Source organism: Amphiprion ocellaris, chromosome 2 (assembly GCF_022539595.1).
Source record: "Amphiprion ocellaris isolate individual 3 ecotype Okinawa chromosome 2, ASM2253959v1, whole genome shotgun sequence".
Classification (NCBI taxonomy): domain Eukaryota; kingdom Metazoa; phylum Chordata; class Actinopteri; family Pomacentridae; genus Amphiprion; species Amphiprion ocellaris.
This window is the reverse complement of record NC_072767.1, coordinates 28120433-28129731: the sequence shown is the minus strand read 5'-3', so window position 1 is coordinate 28129731 and position 9299 is coordinate 28120433. Positions and strand designations below refer to the sequence as shown.

General features: G+C 39.9%; 1 protein-coding gene across 2 annotated transcripts in view; it reads left to right on the top strand.

Moving 5' to 3' along the window:
* The first annotated feature begins 313 nt into the window (after positions 1-313).
* The window catches only part of znf644b (zinc finger protein 644b), a 35488-nt gene continuing 26502 nt past the window's right edge, over positions 314-9299 (top strand). Inside the window, exons 1-3 of one of the 2 annotated variants that reach the window (XM_023280008.3) lie at positions 319-454; positions 4997-5053; positions 8990-9040. The gene's annotated coding sequence lies outside the window, so the exon portion shown is untranslated. Of the gene's footprint in view, positions 455-4996; positions 5054-8989; positions 9041-9299 lie in introns of both variants that reach the window. The other variant, XM_023280005.3, reaches the window with a different exon arrangement.

The window sequence follows — 9299 nt, the reverse complement described above, 5'->3', positions numbered from 1 at the left end:
CAGGTTCACTTATAATGACTTAAATGTTGAAGTAAAATCAAATTGCTTTTTCTATCTTGGGTAGCCCATTGTATTATTATTATTATTATTATTATTATTATTATTATTATTATTATTATTATTATTATTATTATTATTATTTAAAGTCAGTAGGCTGAAAATGATTCTTATTCAGGTCAAGGTCATGCTGCATTAACAAACTTAAAAAGTGTTCCACTACGTGTTGTTTCACATTTTAGGACATGTGTCGCTTTAATGTGCAGTTTTTTAGGCGTGTTTGTCCACATTTGCTCGGACTGGGGTCGACGTGCAGTTTGGGTGACGCTCATCTCCCCCCTCCTCCGCAGAACAGTGGAACCTGCGTGATTTTACAGCAAGATGGCGACAGTCGAGCAGAAGCAGAGACGGTGTGAGCTGCAATGACAAGCCGGAGGACGGGAGCGGTGGTCGTCAGGTGGGTGTTTCAGCGGCTGTTCGGGCTGATGTGAGCCGGGACACGCTGCCGCCAGGTGCGGCCATTAGTCCGGGGATGTGTCGGTGTCGCGGGTCGCTGTGAAGGAAAACACCGCAGTGACTGATAACTAGGAAATATGCTGCTGTGTAGTTTCACTGAAGTCTGAGTGTTTGTCTAAGATGTAGCTTTGTCAGTGTGCCTGTTTACAGAGCAGCTACAGCAGCTCGTAACCTGTCAACATAAAGTCACAGCTAGCAGCTACTGAGGAGCTCTTAGCTATTTGGCTAAAGTGTATCAGTTTACACATGAGCTGTTTACTTTGGAAATGGCATGAAGTTTATTTCTACATTGATAAATTTTGCAGGACATGCCTGAAAGATTGCATATTAAACTTAAAGTTTGATATTTCTGCCGCCCCCCCCAACTTACTGATTTTAAAGGTCCCATGTGGTGAAAATCTATTTTTACTGTTTGTCTTAAAAACTAACAAATACAAAAACGCTCATGTTGTCCAAAGGATTCATCACTTTGATGCTTTCCATTCACTGTCTATGTAAAATGGCCCACATCGCATTCTGGTTGCGTCACATCGTGTTTCTAGAGAAGGGGCGTTGAGTTGCCTGCTATCTTCCCGCACCTCTTTTGCATAAAGTCAAAGTCTTGGCTACATTATGCAAATGAGGTGCTTCAAGCAGTGGTCCAACACCTTGCAAAACTTTCGTGAAACCTCTAAACTAGCTGTTGTTAAACTAAAATGAGGACAGTTTCAGCAGCTTGCATAACTTATTTTTCACCTCAAATGTTTTCATCCATCCATCAATTATCAACACACTGCTTAATCCTCATTAGAGACACTGAGGGGGGGCTAAAAAGACGTCTTTTTAGCAGCCACGCCCCCTCACATGGTCCTCCTCAAGTGGAAAATTTCCAAATTGTGAACCTCCAAATTTTTTTAACAATGAAGATTGAGACACGCCGGAAGACAGGAGCTCCTCGCAGCAGAAGTTCAGAAATACAGGCATTTATACGATTCATCATACAGAGTTCACCGTGATAACCCGATTATGAATAATTCATGGTGTGAAATTGAAACTAACTGTTGAAATGCAACTATTTGGTAAAGTGCCACATTGTAAGTGGTGTAGACAATGGCAAACTTCTTCTACTCTAGTTTAGTACTGTGGTAGATGTGTGTCTGTGATACACTGCCCCCTGCAGTTTGGGAGCAGACACCGCATGGAGTATAAAGCCACACACACGTTCTCTCGAGCGGATTTCCAAGCGTCTCATTTCCGAGCATCATGTTCGTGCAGAAGGCATAACCTAGCCTTTAGGGTAAAGGCAGGGGACACCCTGGACAGGTCGCCAGTCTGTCACAGGGCTACACAGACAGACAAACAATCACACTCACATTCACAACTACGGACAATTCAGATTTACCAATTAACCTCTGCATATTTTTAGACTGTGGGAGGAAGCTGGAGTAGCACAGGAAGAACATGCAAACTCCAGCATAGCAGGTGGTGAGGCCAGCAACTGTAGATCAGAGATGTGTTGCTCCAGATCCAGAGGCATCTGCAGAGAAAACAGGCACAGGATACAGGACCTTCAGAAATACTTTTTGGTGATCTGTTTTCGTATTAAAACAGAAAGTTTGTGGCCGAGCCGCCATGTTGGTGTGATGCCTGCACAGGGCTGAAGGTAAAGGGTCTGTCATGTGACCTGCTAGTGACACGCCTATCAAGCTTGCGATGTTGGGAAACCATGTGTTGCCTTGCTTGGACACGTACTATTAGCGTTGCATTGCGTTTCAAGCAAAGGGATGTCATGTTGCCTGCTAACTGCTGCACCTCATTTGTGTAAAGTGGAGGTCTCTGCTACTTTCATGCAGTCTTAATACACTCCTAGCATCTCAGGAACCGACACAGAAGATTACTTTTATGTTTGCTGGCAATTTCCCAAAAACAAAAGAATCTTTAGCGTTAGCACTTTGTGTGGCTACTTGTAATGTGGTTAACGCTACCTTTAGCTTTGTATGACAACGGGTCAGAGCTCTGTGATTGGGGATGTTCAGAGATGGTGGAAATTCTGAGAGTGATTTGAAACCATTAAACAAGATCTTGGTGGATTTGGTGTTTTTAGGTCGCTTGTTATGCTTCACTACAGCTTAAACTTTCTCTGTTTACAGCTGTTTGCTTCTCTCTTGCTCTCTGTGCTCACATAAACTGCAGTTTAATACAGCTGGGTGCCCAATAAGCTGTTTTCATTTACAGATTTTTCTATTTCTGTTGTCAGACAATAGAACATGTATGAAATTGTGGATGAAACACAGTCCATTACGACTGCATGTTAACTTGCAGCCACTTTAGAGTCATTCCATGCCAACTCACCCCAGGCCTCCCAGTTGAGGTCATGGATTTGCTTGAAAAAAAAATGCAAGAAGTTCTACCTAAACAATGGAATCTTACAAAACCCCACAGCTCTACTCCAAATACATTATGAATTTTTGAAACTAGGCCCTCCATGTTAACTTTTAGAACCAATCATCCAAATTTGGTTGGAATTGAATGACTATTAATGAAGATATGAATTTTTGAAAATTAAAGATTTTTTGATTTGATGATTAATGATTGAGTTAAATGATTTTAATTTCTGTAAAACAACAACAAAAAACAGCATAGCCTATTGACATGATTACAAGTTCAAACTTTTTCTTTAGATTTCTAGGACATTCAGTAAAAAAAAAAAAAAAAAAATCAACCAAATCCTTGGTGAGGCTTTAAAGATGCTTTGAAAGAATCGCTGAAGTTATAAAATTTAGTCTCGAAGGCCTGTTTTCAAAAATTCATAACTCAAAAAGTATTTGGTGTAGACCTGTGGGATTTTGCAAGGTTCTATGGTTTATGTAGAAGTTTGTGGATATTTTTTTTTTTTCAAGATAATCCATGGCCTAAACTGGGAGGCCCTAGGTGAGCTGACATGGAATGACTCTTCAGAGCCATTTCTACGTTGCTCAGCTCCAGCTAAAATTCTGCTCTTATAACTGCAACATTGTCTGACACATTAACTTATTAACTCATTAAACACATGGGTTAAAAGCAACAGCTGTGAAATGCCAATATTTCTATATATAATCATCACTCAAAGAGAAAGAAGCAATACAAAGTCCTGGTTTCATACAGTCAATCATGTTCCTGTCAGATGCTATGTGATCAACTGTTTTGCAGCTCAGCTGTACTTAAAACTACAGACAGTTTATGACAAAACTAGATGAGGAGTTATACAGTCATGGTAAAATTAACCAACTTTGTAGCACGTAGTGCTGAAACTTGAAAGCCAAACTGTGGGAGATGTCAGAATTTCTGAATGTGGGGCCTTTAAATAGCATTTTAGCAACAGAGTGATTGTGAGAGTGATAATGTACTCAGGTTATGAAAGTTATAAGTCTGGGTTGACCAATAAGATTTTTCATGTCTCATTAGTAAACAGAGAGGTGATAAGCAATATTTGGAACGGATATAACTGCCTGGGCGCAGTACCAAGATGACTGCTGAGTAGGGAGACTTTTCTATAAAGATTTTCACTATGTGCTGCACAGGTTTAGGAATAGTCTCATCTGCTGAAGATGCATTTGTTCAGCGATAGAACATGTTGATATATCTGAAAAGGTTGGTTTGTTAAGGATTGATTGGATTTGACCTGGACTTGTAGCAAGTGATTCTAAATTGAATGTATTCTGTTGTGAAGGATCTTATACAATTTGCCATGTAGCCTCCTAGACATTTAACAGCGTTCCTGACATTGAACAAAACTGAAAGCAAATAACACAGAGATCCGCTGAACTCATTCTTGAGTTTGCTAGATCAAATAATCCGTAGACAGTGTAAGCATTTTATACTTCATTTTATGTTGACTTAATAGTTTTATGGTTGAACCTCCATAAGATTAGATGAGGGACCTTTTCTGACATTGCAGTTTGATAGTGATGCATTGTTCAGTGACTGTAATCTATTTGTTTTAGAGCCTGGCCCATTGGTATTGATATGTCGTTTGATATATCAGCCAGTATTCATTACATATACACGCACACATTGTTAAAGTAATATTGAAAAACAGGAAAATGATGGGGCCATTGTATGCTAGGAAAGCTTTCACGTTGGTGCATATTCGGCAACATATGTAATGGTAGTGGTATGTCTGTGATCAAATGAAATCAAAACGAGGTTTTACAATAAGAAGTCTGTACATGGTAGTTCTAATAGGTTAACTCAACTTTGTGTTTGCCTTGGATTGATTGTATCAAGAGAGAGCTTTTTGGTATAGCTGGTTGCAAATAATAGTACACTGGTGGTAAAAACGTCACTGAGTCAAATCCTGTTTCTTCATGATTTAGATCAATGAGGAACACACAGAAGCATTAAATTATTATCCATTGAAAATGTAAGGTTGCCTTTCATTTTAAACAACCATTTGAAAAACCAGTTAATAGCTCAGGTAACTAGCATAATAGCAAATTTTTCCTCTGTATTGTTTCCATTGCAGACGGCGAGTGTGCATTGCATCCCTGTTGTCAGCTCAGAAGTGGAGGTTCTGTATAATGTAAGTGTAGACATATATAAGTACGTCCATCACTCCCTGCAGGTGTCTATGGATGAGCTCACACAGCTATAGAAGAAATCAGTGGCAGCTTAACAGCCTCGTGTCGGTTTTACTGCATTAGTATACTGCAGAGAGTAAAGGAGTCAACTACTCGACTAAATAAATCAGATGGTTGAGGCATGTTATCCACAAATTGATTATATGTCACTTGACAAGGTCAAATATTTTAACCAAGATGCCTGAAGTCCCTGAATGCTCAGCATAGCAAACAGTTATGTGCTCTCTGTTGGCCTGACTGGCTGCTTACACAGCTATAAATGAAGACACCTGGGACTACTTAAATAGGAGTACACTGGCCTAAATTAACAACTCAGCTGAGGAACAGCTGCAGAGATGAGTTATTTTAGTAATCAGATGCACCTACTAAGAACATTGAGGTTTGCAGAAATATATCAGATGCAATGAAATACGGGTGGCATGTTTTCATAGAACCACTCACTATTCACACCACTACACCATCTGCATATCATTAAAGCTATCACAGTGTCTTTTGGCACTAAATATATTTAGCTCAGTTCTGCCAGTTTCCAGCGAGGCTGAAACTAAAGATTATTTTCATTATTATTACTAATTGTTGTTTGACCTGCATAATGTTGGAAAATAATGAAAAATGTCTTTGTTTTGTCCATAAACCTGCCATTTGTTTTACGGCTGCATAAAACAAAGAAAAACAGCAAAATATTTAATTTGAGAATTTGGAGGGAGGGATGTTTAAGCATTTTTGCTTAAAATATGCAAACTTATGCAAATAGGTTTATTGAACTAATAGCTAATTAACTGACAAATCATTTTCTGCCCAGATCCTGTATTGCTTACATTTAAAGCACAAAACATGTTTAAATGGATTTCTTAGCTTGATACATTTCCTATTTGTATGAAAATATCTTAAAAAGAGTATTTCTTCAAATTTTGAATTGATGATATGGTTCTGAAGTCCACCTTTCTGTTTGTGGTCTTGGAGACTTCAGCTATAAAATGTGGTTCAGTGTAATAGCTTCTCATCTATCCTGTATATGTGATTAGTACTGACAGTAGTTTTAATGCTGCCCTAACCTCCAAAATCACGTGTATTTCTATAATGAATAATTTTTTTGTTGTATATAACTAACATCCCTTTGTAGTATGATAAAAGTATAATGAATCACTGACACACAAAAGGGGTATTTAATTGTTATGCAGAGACTATGTAGAATATATACTGATTAATCACAACATGAAAATCACTTGAAGTTGATGTGAGCAGAATTGATTATATTGTGACAATGGCACCCATCAGTGGGTGTGATATATCAGGTAGTACGTCAATAGTCAGCTCTTGAAGTTCACGCGTTGGAAGCAGGAAAAATAGGCAGGATTTGGCCAACTTAAATAAACTGTGCTGGTTAAATGACTACATCAGGGCATTCTACAGAACAGCAGGTCTTGACAGGTGTTCCTGGTATGCAGTGGTTAGTACCTACCCAACGTGGTAGCAAGTGAAGAGCAAAGTCTGGCTCGTGTAGTCTGATGCTGCAGACGAGCAACTGTAGCACAAACTGCTGAAACCCTTAATGATGTGATGATAGAAAGGTATGAGAACACACAGTGTCGCAGGTTGCTGCGTATGGGGCTGTGTAGCTGCAGGCCCCTCAGACTGCAGATGTTAGCCCCTGTCCACCACCAAAAGCCTCTGATGAATCATGTTTTCTTTCTCTTTTTTTCATTATGTGGACTGCCAAGTGTGTTGTTGTTCTGCGGAAGAGATTGCAGCAGGATGCACTATTGCTGCAGACTACATGCACCTCTTTATGGCAGAGGTATCCCCTGATAGCAGCGCCCTCTTTCAACAGGATAATGCATATTGCCATCCTGCAGACATGGTTGAAAAAGGCTTTGAGGCACATGACCAAGACTTCAAGTTGACTTGGTCCCCAGATCCCCAGTTCTCAGTCCAATCAAGCATCTTTGGACATGCTGGAAAAACAACTCCAATTCATGGAGGCTCCATCTCACAACTTTGAGGACTTAAAGGATCTTCTGCTAACGTCTTGGTGCCTGACACTATAGAACACCTTCGGAGGTCTGTGGAGTCCAGGCGTCCAAGGCTGAGAACTGTTTTGGTGGCATGAGGCTGACCAACACAGTATTAAGCTGGTGGTTTTAATGTCGTTGGTTGGTGTAAAATACTGAATATGTGGTCTTATTACAACGTTTTAGATCATTTCTTCCAACCTCGTTAATGTGCAAGCCCAGTTTGTGACAATGTGATTGCTTACCCGTCACTCATCTTTTCACATTTTATGTAGTATTTACTAACAGAAAGTGGTACTGCTCGTATTTGCTTGTTTTCTTTGTCCATTGTCAAGCTACCATTACTGCCATAGCCTGAAGCTTTTGCTTTGCTTGCTTGAGTTAGCAGGAAGAGGTGGAGTTCAGTGACCTTTCACCTAGTATGTTCTATGTGCATTTACACATTGTTTTCCCTCATCCAGACAAGTTAGGGATAGCAACACTGGTGATGTTCTTAGCCCGATTCTAAAATCGGGGTTGGCACAGATCACAGAAATTTTCAAGTGATCGATATATAAACCTATGCCCGATTCTTTGTTTGTATATATTGTCACAAAGTCACATGACAAAAGACTTGAAACAGCAATTGGGTATTCCACTGGGCTATAGCAATGCTTTCGTATTTAAGCCTAATTCTTCCAATACTTGTGCGCTGGATCAAAGTTGTGCAGAAGTCTTTGCCTCGATGCTCCTAGCTACACTCCCACAATACGATCTGCTTGCCACATAGAAGTGCCCACCTCCATGGCACCCTACAGTTTAAACAGTAAGAAGCTCCACTTGATGGTGCAATCAGTTACTATTGCGAATCTGCAATACTTGAAGTGTGTATTATCAAGGAAAATGATGCTGGATATCGGCAGATACTAAATATTAAATGACTTGGATCAAATCAGAAGCAAAAAAAGTTAAGACCCAGAGTAAATTTGTAGTTGAGTTTTACTACATCGATCCATCCATTAATCCATCCATCTAATTTTTTCAATCAATATCCAAGCCTCATGACCACAGGTGAAATTTGAAATACAGGTCAACAAGTACATCAACAGCTTTGTCTTTAGAATAAGCTCCCTTTTCGCTATAACTATCTGGTACCACACCTGCTTTAGTCCTGATGCTTCACGAGTCTGTCCATCTCATGCTCCATTTTACTGTCACTCATAAGCAAGATCTCAGGATGTTTCAACTCCTGTACTTGGGGCAGTAACTCACCCCCAACCCAGAGGGACAATCTACCAGAGTGAAATTCCCCAATGAACTGGCAGAGAGCGACACGACCTCACCTGGAACTAAGGCCCCTTTCTTGGATAGGAAATCACTCCGGCAATTGTCTGGTGGCTGAGCCTTGATCCATGGGAAGCTACATGGGGCCATCGTTCAGTGGGGCTACCACTGAGGTTAGGCATTGAGGTCAGGCACAGGTGGGCAAAGGTGTGCTGACTCCTGGTGGTGCAGACTGGTTTTACCACACCAAAGAAGAAAATAATTAAATAGAAATAATTATTGTGAGAAATTTGGTTAATTTGAAGTTGTTGTTATTACATAATGCATAAAGACATTTTTACCCAAACAGAAGATGGTATAATGGGCCCCAAACAATAGTGAAGTAAGCTCACTGAACTGACTGCAGCAGATTTCACTTAATGACACAAATGCTGAAACTGGGCAGACAGATTCTCTGCTGCCGAGTGTGTCAGATGGATTCACAAAATCTTACTGAAATCTTAGTAAAGCTCTTTCCCCCATTTCATCTGTGTGGTGTGTGGCCTTTCAGTCTTACCAACGAAGTTTCAGAACATTTGCTTACTGCTGGTCTCCCTGTTACAGATACGTTCTCAAAGAACAATGTGGTGGAATCCCGTACCTCAACATAGACTGGTAAGTAAACACACTTTTCCGGATATTTTTGGGTTAATCGCACAATTCAAGTCAAGTTTCTCTGATATGACAAGTGGCATTATTTGAATATTGTCTCTTATTAGAAGTGATATTATCCATTCATTGTTTATGATTCAGACAAGGATCACAAGAAGGTGACCTGCAGTGAAGCGTATATATAATTTGTGTTAAATGGGCACCGAATGAATATGCTTGAGCAAATAGACATGAAGTTAATATGAATGCTGCTTGCGTGTTT